This window comes from Triturus cristatus, chromosome 5_2 (assembly GCF_964204655.1).
Source record: "Triturus cristatus chromosome 5_2, aTriCri1.1, whole genome shotgun sequence".
In the NCBI taxonomy this organism is placed as follows: domain Eukaryota; kingdom Metazoa; phylum Chordata; class Amphibia; order Caudata; family Salamandridae; genus Triturus; species Triturus cristatus.
Window position 1 is genome coordinate 1017790288 of NC_140588.1, and position 15115 is coordinate 1017805402.

Consider the following 15115-nt stretch of genomic DNA (forward strand, 5'->3'; position numbering starts at 1 on the left):
AATACATATTTAAGTGCAATGAGTAGTGTTTTGATATTTGAATTCAATAAAATAGTAATATAAATAATTGCTTGGTAGTTAATATCAGTAATCTTATGTCATTATTTTAAAATATTGAATAGATGTATGAAACTTTTGAAACTGTTCTTTGTTTTTCAGAAAATTATTTTGTCTGGATCACAAATTCAAGATGGCAAGAAAAGATGCAAAGAGAACGAAACAATAAAAAGAGATCTACTTAAAGAAAAGTAAACAAAACTGTGTTACAAACAAATGACAATGTTACTAAGGATAAAGTTTGTTTAGGTAAGAGCACTTAACACTTTCTTAAAAAAGATGTGGAGAAATTACATGAACAGAATAGGAATGAAAGAAAAAAGAAGAGTTTTTCAACTAAGGAGAAGGAGAATGACACTTCACAGGGTAATAAACAAAATTGTTTTTGGGAAAACAACACGTTACACGAAGACAAAAAAAATTTCAACAGATTCGACAACGACTCTTTCGAAGTAGAGTAATTCAGAATTTATTGAAAGATTGTAAGAAGTATAAAAGGAGATTTCTAGCCTATAAACAGAAGCAGCAGATTGAAACTGTAGTAGATACTGCTCTTAATGTGAAACAAAAATTCTTTATTTTAATATTGAAAAGAATGAAATCTTTGGATAAAATAATGAAGTTTCTGAAAGACAAAAGAAAAAGACTTGCTAATAGAAATAGCTTTTGTAAAAGTTTCAAGTGGTGAATGGAAACACACTTCTACTAGTGAGTGTTTCTTTAATGAAGAAAGCTACTTTCAACAGAACACATTAGCATTTGCAGTTGATACTGGAGGTCACTGTTACGAAGTTCGGAATGGCTGTCCAATTCCGAAAGAAGAAATAGTTGTTATGAGTGCAGAAGAATTAATAGGTGAAGAAGTGCGAGGGAATCTCAGACAAGCTCCTGTATATAAGTGGGATTGTAGCAGTATATGCAGTATTCAACAGAAATATATTGACATAATGTGAAATTTTTTACGACAATATGCAAAGAAAAGTGTTAAACAGAAGATTGGGTTGGTACAAGGATTAGATCCATGTGATGTAAGACAATATACTAAGTTGCACGGACATTTTCTGGCTTGGCTTTCAATAAAAGTGTGTAAAAGTACTTTCATCACTTAAGAATGTTAGCAGTACACCACTCAGGAATGCAGAAGTTTGGAAGCAAAGTGTACTATGTAAAAACTCCTGCATTATGTTTAAGTGAACTGAACACAGCTCTTTTACATGGTTGTTTATCAGGTGTAGAAAAAAAGTGTGATGAAATTGAGCTTGTTTTTTTTGTTCAGAACAGCAGTGTGTAGAAAGTGATAGCTTGACAAGTGCAGATGTTGAAGAACATAGGAAAGAGATTAGCATTGATCAGTTTGTAGAAGAAATTAGAAAGTTTAAGACAGTGTGTTTTTAAAAACCAACTGTGTTTGTATTTGTTGTTGACGTACTCATTATAAAAGTCAAACTAGGAATGTTAATTTATATTTAAAAAGTGAAAAGGAGAACAATGATAGGTGGCAGCAATTAGGAGCTTACTTGTTGGTGGAAGGTCGATTTGAGTTGGGTACTGATCACCGTATTTGTAAATATTGTTACAACAAACTAGAAGAGAACAAAATGCCAGCTAGCAGAGTTCATAACAACTTAGAATTAGTACCTATACCAGAGGAACTGGCAGATTTGATTACATACGAGTCAGTTCTTATTCAATCTGTTCACCCATTTCAAGCTATAATTCGTATGGAGCCTAAAATAGGTAAACTGCCACCAACGGTTGTATGACATAATTTCGAAAGACAAAAATTCGACCTACAAAAATATCGCAACAAAAATATCGTGGTCAAGAATATCGACATCCTATCTACAACATGGTAAGTACAAAAATATCGATAATTTAATATCGATGTCAAAAATATCGTAATTCAAAAATATCGGTTTTTTTTTAGTTTAAAAATATATGTAAAATAAACCAAATAATACTTATAAATCAAAGAAACATAATTAAATATATTGTATAATATGTAAAATTTATAATAAATATATATAATTAAATGAAACTTTAATTAAACATATATATAATATATAATATATACACTTACTTAATAATTACTTTTAATAATAATTTCTATAACATATAAATTATTAAATATTTATTTAAATTACCAATACATCTATACACATAAAACAATAACATTAATAAATATTAAATAATTACATATAGCAAATAATAATCAATAATTTTAATTTGAATAATTTTTATTATTAATTATATATTACAATAGCTAAAATATTACAAAACATATTTAATATCAGACACAATAAAACTACTAGTCCAACTTCAACAAAAACAACAGTAAGGAAAATGTTGGATAGCGTAGGGGTAAAAATATCTATTCCAACTCCCGAGAGTGCAACAGTAGGGAAAACATTGGATAGCGTAGGAGTAAAAATTACTATTCCAACTCCAAAGAGTGCAACAGTAGGGAAAGTGTTGGATAGCGTAGGGGTAAAAATTACTATTCCAACTCCAGAGAGTGCAATAGTAGGGAAAATGTTGGATAGCGTAATGGTAAAAATTACTATTCCCACTCCAGAGAGTGCAATAGTAGGGAAAGTGTTGGATAGCGTAAGGGTAAAAATTACTATTCCCACTCCAGACAGTGCAACAGTAGGGAAAACGTTGGATAGCGTAGGGGTACAAATAACTATTCCAACTCCAAAGAGTGCAACAGTAGGGAAAACGTTGGATAGCATAGGGGTAAAAATTACTATTCCAACTCCAGAGAGTGCAATAGTAGGGAAAGTGTTGGATAGCGTAAGCGTAAAATTTACTATTCCCACTCCAGAGAGTGCAATAGTAGGGAAAGTGTTGGATAGCGTAAGGGTAACATTTACTATTCCCACTCCAGAGAGTGCAACAGTATAGAAAACGTTGGATAGCGTAGGGGTAAAAATAACTATTCCAACTCCAAAGAGTGCAACAGTAGGGAAAACATTGGATAGCGTAGGGGTAAAAATTACTATTCCAACTCCAGAGAGTGCAATAGTAGGGAAAGTGTTGGATAGCGTAAGGGTCAAATTTACTATTCCCACTCCAGAGAATGCAATAGTAGGGAAAGTGTTGGATAGCGTAAGGGTAAAAATTACTATTCCAACTCCAGAGAGTGCAACAGTAGGGAAAACGTTGAATAGCGTAGGGGTAAAAATTACTATTCCCACTCCAGAGAGTGCAATAGTAGGGAAAGTGTTGGATAGCGTAAGGGTAAAAATTACTATTCCCACTCCAGACAGTGCAACAGTAGAGAAAAGGTTGGATAGCGTAGGGGTAAAAATTACTATTCCAACTCCAAAGAGTGCAACAGTAGGGAAAGCGCTGGATAGCGTAGGGGTAAAAATTACTATTCCAACTCCAGAGAGTGCAACAGTAGGGAAAGCGCTGGATAGCGTAGGGGTAAAAATTACTATTCCCACTCCAGATAGTAAAACAGTTGGGAAAGCACTAGATAGCATAGTGATTCTATTAACATTATAACCAATTTAATAATTTCTTATAAAAAAATTGCATGTTAACAATGTTTAAAAAAAAAAAATATTATTAAATACCAATTATGTAAAATAAATATTTAAATAAATAAATTTTAATTACATCCCACACTATTCCCCCTTTAACACACAACACACTACACATAAAAATTCACATAATTAATTTAATTATGAATTAATCACTTAATAAAATTAAATCACCAATTAATTACTAATTAACAATTAATAATTAACTATAACAATAAAGAAATATTATTAATAAACTAATTATAATTTATATAATTAACAAAATAATAAAGTAATTTTACAATTAATAATTAATTAAAAATTAATTAATCTATTAATCACATTAATTACCAATTATTAATTGATTACAAATTAATTAATCATAAATACCAATGAAACAATACATATTAATTCATTAATTATAATTACATTACTTCCCACCCTATTCCCCTATAAACCCACAACCCACTACACATTAAAATTCACATAATTAATTTAATTATCAATTAATCACTTAATAAAATTAAATCACCAATTAATTACTAATTAACAATTAATTAATTAACAATAAATAAATATTAATAATAAACTAATTATAATGTATATAATTAACCAATTAATAAAATAATTGTACAATTAATAATTAATTAACAATTAATTAATCAATTAATTACCAATTATTAATTAATTACCAATTAATTAATCATAAATACCAATTAAACAATACATATTAATTCATTAATTATAATTAAATTACTTCCCACCCTATTCCCCTATAAACCCACAACCCGCTCTGATACTAAAACGCTAAATTAAATGTAAAATAATTATAAATCTCTAAACATTTATTTTTAAATGTATTAAAATACATTACAATAATCTTTCACATACAAATAAAATACATATTAAATGACATTACACTAAATAAATATCGATATTATTGACATCGAAATTTTTACTTACGATATTACTTACATCGATATTAATTACTTCGATATTATTTACTTCGATATTACTTACCTTGGGATCGATATTCTGTCCATCGATATTCTTGACTTCGATATTCTGTACCTACGATATTAAAAACACGATATTATTGTAGGTCGAAATTTAAAACTCGATATTTTGGCTAACCACCGCCACCAACAGATTTACAAAGAGGTCTGAAAGGAATAGTTGTGTACTTACCTTTTAGATTTTAAGAAAAATATTGAAACTATTGGTGGAGACAGAGAGGAAAATGAGCCAGTAGTTATTCTACTAAACAGTGTACCAACAAAGAGTCGGAAAATATGGCAAGAGTTTATAGATGTTAATTAACTTCAAAAGGCTACGTTACAGCTTGTAGAGAACAATATTTATTATAAAACTGTAAATGTTGATGAACAGGTACTATGTTTGGAAGATGAATTAGAAATTTCAAGTGGTCAAATAGAGAAAGTGGACAAGTCGAGGAGTGAAGAGATTTATGAACATTACACAATGGTGCCGATCACGATCCGGCAAAAAATGCCCCCGTGCGACTCGTATCGGGTCTTTTTACCGTACGAATCGTACAAATGCCGTACGAACTGGCAATCACGATTCGCATGGTAAAAAGTCCATACGACCCGCACCGGGAATCATTCCCCACACGTCCTCGGGTCGGAAAACGTGTCCGACACGTCCTCGGACGATTTACCTTACAAACGTAAAAATCCAAGTCCGACCGAGGAATCACGATCCATCCCGTGCGTCCGAGCCTACAACCGTATGGAAAAAACACTGTCCGCACCGAACACCAATAGCAACCATGGAGACATGTGCCCGCATACGCGCCCAACACTCCCCCCAGCCCCCGTACGTCCGACACGTACCCCCCGTATATGTATACCCCCACCCGTCTATGTACACCCCAGTACGTTCCAGTCGTACCCCCACCCCAGTACGTGTCGTACCACCGTCAATGTAAACCCCCCCACCCCTGTACGTGTCGTACCACCGTCTATGTACACCCCAGTACGTTCCAGTTGCACCCCCACCCCAGTACGTGTCGTACCCCCCGTGTACCTACACCCCAGTACGTTCGAGCCACACCCCCACCCCAGTACGTGTCACAGCCCCGTCTACCTACACCCCAGTACGTTCCAGTCGTACCCCCACCCCAGTACGTGTCGTACCACCGTCAATGTACACCCCCCCACCCCTGTACGTGTCGTACCACCGTCAATGTACACCCCCCCACCCCTGTACGTGTCGTACCACCGTCAATGTACACCCCCCCACCCCTGTACGTGTCGTACCACCGTCTATGTACACCCCCCCACCCCTGTACGTGTCGTACCACCGTCAATGTACACTCCCCCACCCCTGTACGTGTCGTACCACCGTCCATGTACACCCCAGTACGTTCCAGTCGTACCCCCACCCCAGTACGTGTCGTACCACCGTCAATGTACACCCCCCCACCCCTGTACGTGTCGTACCACCGTCCATGTACACCCCAGTACGTTCCAGTCGTACCCCCACCCCAGTACGTGTCGTACCACCGTCTATGTACACCCCAGTACGTTCCAGTTGCACCCCCACCCCAGTACGTGTCGTACCCCCCGTGTACCTACACCCCAGTACGTTCGAGCCACACCCCCACCCCAGTACGTGTCACAGCCCCGTCTACCTACACCCCAGTACGTTCCAGTCGTACCCCCACCCCAGTACGTGTCGTACCACCGTCAATGTACACCCCCCCACCCCTGTACGTGTCGTACCACCGTCAATGTACACCCCCCCACCCCTGTACGTGTCGTACCACCGTCTATGTACACCCCCCCACCCCTGTACGTGTCGTACCACCGTCAATGTACACTCCCCCACCCCTGTACGTGTCGTACCACCGTCCATGTACACCCCAGTACGTTCCAGTCGTACCCCCACCCCAGTACGTGTCGTACCACCGTCAATGTACACCCCCCCACCCCTGTACGTGTCGTACCACCGTCAATGTACACCCCCCCACCCCTGTACGTGTCGTACCACCGTCCATGTACACCCCAGTACGTTCCAGTCGTACCCCCACCCCAGTACGTGTCGTACCACCGTCAATGTACACCCCCCCACCCCTGTACGTGTCGTACCACCGTCCATGTACACCCCAGTACGTTCCAGTCGTACCCCCACCCCAGTACGTGTCGTACCACCGTCTATGTACACCCCAGTACGTTCCAGTTGCACCCCCACCCCAGTACGTGTCGTACCCCCCGTGTACCTACACCCCAGTACGTTCGAGCCACACCCCCACCCCAGTACGTGTCACAGCCCCGTCTACCTACACCCCAGTACGTTCCAGTCGTACCCCCACCCCAGTACGTGTCGTACCACCGTCCATGTACACCCCAGTACGTTCCAGTCGTACCCCCACCCCAGTACGTGTCGTACCACCGTCAATGTACACCCCCCCACCCCTGTACGTGTCGTACCACCGTCCATGTACACCCCAGTACGTTCCAGTCGTACCCCCACCCCAGTACGTGTCGTACCACCGTCAATGTACACCCCCCCACCCCTGTACGTGTCGTACCACCGTCAATGTACACCCCCCCACCCCTGTACGTGTCGTACCACCGTCCATGTACACCCCAGTACGTTCCAGTCGTACCCCCACCCCAGTACGTGTCGTACCACCGTCCATGTACACCCCAGTACGTTCCAGTCGTACCCCCACCCCAGTACGTGTCGTACCACCGTCCATGTACACCCCAGTACGTTCCAGTCGTACCCCCACCCCAGTACGTGTCGTACCACCGTCAATGTACACCCCCCCACCCCTGTACGTGTCGTACCACCGTCCATGTACACCCCAGTACGTTCCAGTCGTACCCCCACCCCAGTACGTTCCTGGCGCACCCCCAACACAACCTCCTAAGTACGGAGCGCACCCCATGCCCCAACATCACAACCGCATGTACGAGTCGTGCAAAGCCACACACAAGGACCAAATCGTACAACCAAATGGCCCATGTACACACCGTACACACGCTCAAAACGCACGTACACAACAAGGACAAAACAAAAAAACTCAACAATACACCATTCGAAAGGCACACAGCCACTAAACATGGCCAACAACCACTAAAATAACACAATCACTGACCTGCAACTGTCAAAAACAAACAGAGGCCCAATACACCACCACTCCTTATAACACACCCACCCAAAATTCAAACACTGCCACACCCACCCATGGACCAATAAAAAGGGCCCACACACACAAACCATGAGCCTTTGCAACAGACCCACTGCTGCCAGACACCACAGAACCAGACTACAAGCGACACCACATCTTACACTTGCACACCTTCACACGACCACCCTCACAAACACCCTCTCATCACATTCACACACACACACAACCATCCACACCCCCCCCCAACATCCACACACCCCCACACCCACACCATCCCCACCCACACCCCTCACCATGCCCACTACCAAGAATCCAAAGTTCAGTCACCGAGAGTTGGAGGTCCTTGTTGATCAAATCCTCAGAGTCGAGCCACAGATCTTTGGAACATTGGTCAGAAGCACCAGCCAGGCAGCCAAAACAGCCATGTGGCAGACCATCGTCGATGCTGTGAATGCTGTTGCGGACACCAGGAGGACCAAGCAGGATTGCCAGAACAGGTGGTACGATCTGCGGAGGAGGGTCAGAGCCAAGAGACAGGAGGAACACGACCAGGCCAACGCCACCGGAGGAGGGCCCTCCCGCAGACCCGTACAGTACCATCCCTGGGAGGAGAGGGTGATGGCCATACTGCCGGTGGAGGCAGTTGAAGGAGTAGAAGGACTCCGAGACCCGGGTGAGTACACAAACAACGCACCTCACATGGGGGGAACTGCAACCACAAACAAAATTACTAACAGGCACGCAACCACCACAAGCCATCGCATTACTCAACCACACTCCATGAGCAGGCACATGCCACTGCTGCCACCATGCCCCATGCACCCAGCTGGACAATGTCAAGTCACAGGCCACAGAAGACAACAACACATGACACGGTAACCCGGATGGCGGGAGTGTGGGCACCAAGAATCACATAGTGCGACTCCAAAGCAGACAACAATGCCCTCTGCCCATATGGCCTAGGTCACAGCCAGACAAACACTGTGTCCCAACACAGGAATGACTTGCCAGCAAATGGCGGATGCCTTGCATCAACACATGGGGGTGAAGGCACTGTTTTGCACATGCCAGCAGCTAATGAACAGCCAACAGTGTGAAAGAGTGGCAGCACACACCACCACAGCAGCAGCGCACAGACACACAGCAGACAAAATGGGTGCCTGGAGATCAGAAACAAACTCACATCAACAGGCCAAGGGCCACTCAAAGATCTGCTAACAGTGTGTGCCCAGGAAGCTGGGCCAAGGTGACAGAGGGTGACACACGGAGGGAGGGAGAGGGGGACACAGAGGGAGGGAGAGGGGGACTGAGAGGGAGGGAGACACAGGAAGATGGACAGAGGGAGGAGGCTGACACACAGAGGGAGGGAGAGGGGGACAGAGAGGGAGGGAGACACAGGAAGATGGACAGAGGGAGGAGGCTGACACACAGAGGGAGGGAGAGGGGGACACAGAGGGAGGGAGACACAGGAAGATGGACAGAGGGAGGAGGCTGACACACAGAGGGAGGGAGAGGGGGACAGAGAGGGAGGGAGACACAGGAAGATGGACAGAGGGAGGAGGCTGACACACAGAGGGAGGGAGAGGGGGACACAGAGGGAGGGAGAGGGGGACACAGAGGGAGGGAGAGGGGGACACAGAGGGAGGGAGAGGGGGACAGAGAGGGAGGGAGAGGGGGACAGAGAAGGAGGGAGACACAGGGAGAGCAAATCAGTCCTTTGGTGTGTGGGAATGTCTGCTCGTCAGCAGGTGGACTGCGTGCATGTAGACAAGGGTGCCCAGTGCCAGAACCCCCCCTCTTCATCATGGCAAAACGCAGGGCCATGTTACAACCTGTACACGAGCACAAGGACAGCCACCTGCATCATATGAGTGTGTGGATCCACTCCATGTGCACATGTACAGTGCTACAAGGAAGGCGCAAACGCATAGCTCGGCACACATGCACACTCCACTGCTGACTGCAGTCACACTTGACGCAGCAAGTAAGACTGTGCCACACATAGTTAAAGGGGCCAAATTGGTGCCCAAGGGACACACACATGCACAAGTGCACTGTGAGTGGAATGCAAGACAGATCCTAATTCCAAGAGGAAATGTGCCAACTTTGTAACGGATGCAACATGGATGTTGCATGGATCAAAAGTAACATTGTCTCTCTCACACACAGGTCAACGTCGTGCTGCACCCCCCAACACTGGGGGGGAACACTCACAGGACCCGGATCTGCAGGAGACCGATCCCACCGGCAGCGACCACTCTCACCACTCTGCGGACGACCCCGACCGACCTGGCCCCTCTGGTGTCCAACCACCTGCAGCACCTGCGTCAGGTACAACCGTGCCAACCACCACCCCCACTCCTGCCACATCCCAGGAGACACCCAGGATCCCTGCCCCAACACCACAATGCAGCCAGGCTCGCCAGGAGGGACACGGTGTCCCGGGCACCCAGGAGGAGGCAGGCGACAACGCCAATGCCACCCCTCAGGGGTCCCGGAGACCCCATGTGCCCACAAGTGCAGGCCAGACGCAAGTGGGCAGGGGTGGTGGGAGTGGAGAGCGGCGGAGGCGCGAGCCTGACCAGTTGGCTGGGGATCCGGTATTTTCCCATGTCCGTAACATCCTGGACTCATACCGGCAGGACACCACGGGCATGGCCCAGGTTGTGTCCGTCCTCGAGGGGATCAAGGTCCAGCAGGCCCAGCAACATGCGGAGCTAATAGCCTGTCTACAGCTACACCAACGGAGGATGGAGGACAGACAGGCTGAGCAAGTGACGGCGTCCCATGGGATTCACGCTGAACTCCGTCGGATGGCCGACACCATGGCCGACCCTCCCTGTGCCAGAAGGCGGAGAACATCACCACCCACAGGGAGGGATCATGAGGAGGAGGAGGAAACATCCGACGGAGCATCCCAGACGTCGTCACGGCCTGCTGCTGAGGTTCCCCGCAGGAAGCCGGGTCGTCCACGGAAAGGACCGTGAGGGTGGCTGCTACATCACCATCTCCCAGGACACCTGGCCTGGCACCTGGCCCACTGGAGCAACAGCATCACAGCATCAAGAGACATTCTCTGCCACATGGCCCTGCTGGTCACTGGCTGACCAATGTTGACAAAGACTGTGGCATGGACTCTGAGGATTTCCAATGGCAAGGACACCAACTCCCCTACTGAACTTTGGATTCCCTAATCCCGGAAAGGCCCTCACTTGGCCCCCCCCCCCCAATAATAAATCACACTATTAAGAGTAGATGCCTGCTGGTAGCATTATTACCTAACATGTGTCTTGTACAGTCTAAACATGCCTGAGTCATCTGTTCACTTCAACCATCCACACCCTGGGGCCTGAGTCTGGCACAGGACACATGGGTCACAGTTTTCTAGGCAAGACAGACATGGAGCACCATACACACCCGTGATGGTCAGAACCAGCTGAGGGGGTGGCCGAACAACCGTGCTGACAGACACATTGAGTACAGCAACAGTCATGCGCAGAGGTCAGGGATCCTGGCCCGTGTCCTGGGGGGCACCCAGGTACGTGTAGACAGGTGGCAGAACCATGTCCTGCAAGCTTCAGTCCGGTGGATGCAGAGAATGGGGTCATGGATAACGTTGGATGCATGGGGATGGCACATGTCACAATACCCACACAGTCATGGACATCATGCCCATTACACAGTCTCAGCACACACACACAGCTTGCATCTTGCCACTCGACACATTGACACATAGCCACAATCAGGGAATACCATGCCAGACATGCAGGATGCACCGTGCCAACACACCAGCATTGACTGAGAAGAGGCACCTTGGAGGCATAGGGACACCTTTAATAGTCATGTGTTTGGGATTGCAGAGGCAACTTGAAGTACACATGAACACATCATGTGGAGTACCATGTGGCTCCAACACTGGCACCCCCCTTCTGCAGCACAAATGCGTGATAGCCATGGAACTGGCACACAAGTGTCGGATAATAGCTAAATACCCACAGCTGCTCACGGAGAGCCTGCCATACACCATACATCCGCTGATGTGGAAGTCCCACGCCATGTCAAGACAATGTTAACCGGATGTGTCCGAGGGCAGTGTCACACACATTGATGCCTTCATCACAATCCACCATCCCATCACTGATGACTGACAACCAGGCAGCCCATCTATTCAGGTGTACCCAGCTGCATGTCGTGTCCCATGGGGATGCCACATGTCTGCAGAGGACCCAAACCCCGACCGGGGCAGTGTGCACACATCGTGAACAACTGCCACACCCAATACACCCCAGATGCATCCCTTACCCCATGGAGACTTCCAAACGTGTCCGTGCCTGTAACGCTGAGTCAGCCCACGATGCCATGTCCATGAGGAATAGCAGTGCCACAACAATGCAACCAGCAAACGGCATGCGCAGGTACCTGGGGAAGAGAGACACACAAGAAGTCAGCCACAAGAAGCACAGCCACTTGCATGTGCATGTACTCGACACATGTATGTATGACAACATGCTATGTCACAATTATGTCTGGGGAAATACTACCATCACTGCCACCATCACTCCAGTGACACACCCACACACACCTCTGACCCACGTGCCATACATGCAGGTGGAGACACACATCACAACGCATGCCACACGGGGACCAATGCGTGCACACTCAGACCCTGGTACTCACCACTAAGCAAAGAAGTCGCGTATGAGCCGAGTCCGGATGTCCTCTTGCGGCTCCACATCCTCCACATCACTAGCCCCATTGCCAAGCCCTTCGTCCTCCACGGGTGGATGGTCCTCGTCATCTTGATCCAGGATGAGGGGCACAGCTCTTTCAACTGCCATGTTGTGCAGCATGCAGCAGACCATGAAGATCTTGCAGACCTTCGCCGGGGCATATGGGAGTGCGCCGCCGGTCTTGTGGAGGCACCGGAATCGGCTCTTCAGCATGCCAAACGTCCTCTCTATCACTCGCCTTGTCCGGCCATGGGCGGTGTTGTAGCGGAGCTGGGCCGGCGTGATGGGGTTGCGGAGAGGTGTCAGCAGCCAAGGCATGTTGGGATAGCCAGCGTCCCCTAAATGGAAAGCACATGGATATCGTTAGAACAGGCGAAGCGGTAGTGCTGCTCGGCCAAACAGAATACAGGACAGACAGACTGTACCCACCAACAACACATGCACGTTCGTTGCGCAGCTGCATCATCATATCAGGCATCCCGCTACGCCTCATGATGTAGGCATCGTGTGCTGATCCTGGAAAACGAGCACAGACATGTGAAATCACCATGTTGGACAGACACACCACAAGGGCATTGATGGAGTGGTAGTGCTTCCGATTGCGGTACGCCACCTCCCGTGCGTGTGGTGGTACCAAACCTACATGTGTCCCATCTATGGACCCAATGACATGGGGCATCCCTCCCAGGGCATAGAATCCACGCTTGACCTCAGTCATCTGTTCAGGGGTTGGGAACTTGATGAAGTCATCCAGGTGAATCAACATGGCCTCCAAGAAATCATGCAGCACACCGCTGAACATGCTCTGGGACATGCCACCAACATGAGCTATGGTATATTGGAAGGTACCCGTGGCAAGGAAATGTAGGGCAGCCATTACCTTCAGCTGGGGTGTCAGTGCCGTAGGATACCTGTGCTGCGGTTGCAGGTGTGGTGCCAGTCTCGCCGTCAGCTCCAGAATCAACGGTTGGGTGAAGCGGTAGAGCCGGATCCTGTCATTCTCCTGCATGGTGGCCAAGTCTGGAATTCTTCGGGCAACAGGAGGCGCTCTGCAGTAATTTGGAAGTGACAAGGAAGAGTGAGTGCACTACGAGAACAACTCATGTCTACTGAGCACATGTAAATCTGGCAATACACACATGCCACATAGGGAGTCAGGCATGTGCTACATGCCCAGGACACGTATGGATGCAAGGTGACACTCCTTCCAAGACCCAGCCACACACGGTGATTGAGAACCTCCCCATGCCACGCCATGGGAATAGCTGTGTCCCAGTGCAAGTGAACAGCCCGACGCAAGACAGAAGTGACATACACCCACACATCAGCAGAAGTAGGATGCCGATTGCAGAGACTGGTAGCGGAACACTGGAGCCACAGGTCACATGACATTACACTAGTCCAGCCCACACACCTTGCCATGAAGGTGCACATGTCATGACTCACCACACATTCCTTGTGAGTTAGCTGACATGGCCTTGTCACGCTACTCCGTGTCCCATGCATACATGTGCACCTCACATCAGATACCACATGTGGCATGGTGTGCGGAACAGTGTGCAATGATAATCTACACACAGACACATGTTGGTTGCTGCAACGGCTGCAGCTTTTGAGGGTGCTACAACATCAACCTGATGTAAATCCCGGACACATAAATGACATAGTCACATTGTGCACTGTGGGTAGTGACAAGTCAGGTTTCATGACCCCTGTACCGGCCATCATGGGACACTTCCGTGTGTTGGTGTCCGTGCCATGCCAGTGACGCTCACCCCAAGTGCGCAGTACGACATGCACACATGTCAAAGGAGTCAAGGGCATGCCTGGCACACATTGCACCCTCACACAGTACACCTGTACACATCTCATCATACATCTGGTGCCTTCTCCACTCAGGAGGCATGTTCCACATCACAGCCTGTCACACCTGTGCCCCACACATGTAGTAATGCACAGACGATGCCTAGATGTCCATTCCTGGACAAGTATGTCCATCCATGGACAAGTATGTCCGCCCTATTCCTACCTGTGTGTCGACTATCACCACAGTGATGTGTACAAACCGGCGTACTGCTGCTAAGAGGGCCTGTGTATGTTCCCCAATCACTGTGGGAGTGCTGCCGTATGTGTACCCATCGTGATGGCGAGTGTACAGGCATTTGTACGGTCCGTACCACAACGAGTACGCATACGCGTGCAGACCCATAGTGATAGTGAGCGTACATGCGAGTGTACGGCCCTCTCACTATGGGTCTGCACGCGTATGCGTACTCGTTGTGGTACGGACCGTACAAATGCCTGTACGCTCACTATCACTATGGTTCTGCACGCGTATGCGTACTCGTTGTGGTACGGACCGTACACACGCATGTACGCTCACTATCACTATGGGTCTGCACGCGTATGCGTACTCGTTGTGGTACGGACCGTACAAATGCCTGTACGCTCACTATCACTATGGTTCTGCACGCGTATGCGTACACGTAGTGGTACGGACCGTACACACGCATGTACGCTCACTATCACTATGGGTCTGCACGCGTATGCGTACACGTAGTGGTACGGACCGTACACTCGCATGTACGCTCACTATCACTACGGGTACACAGACCCATAGTGATAGTGAGCGTACA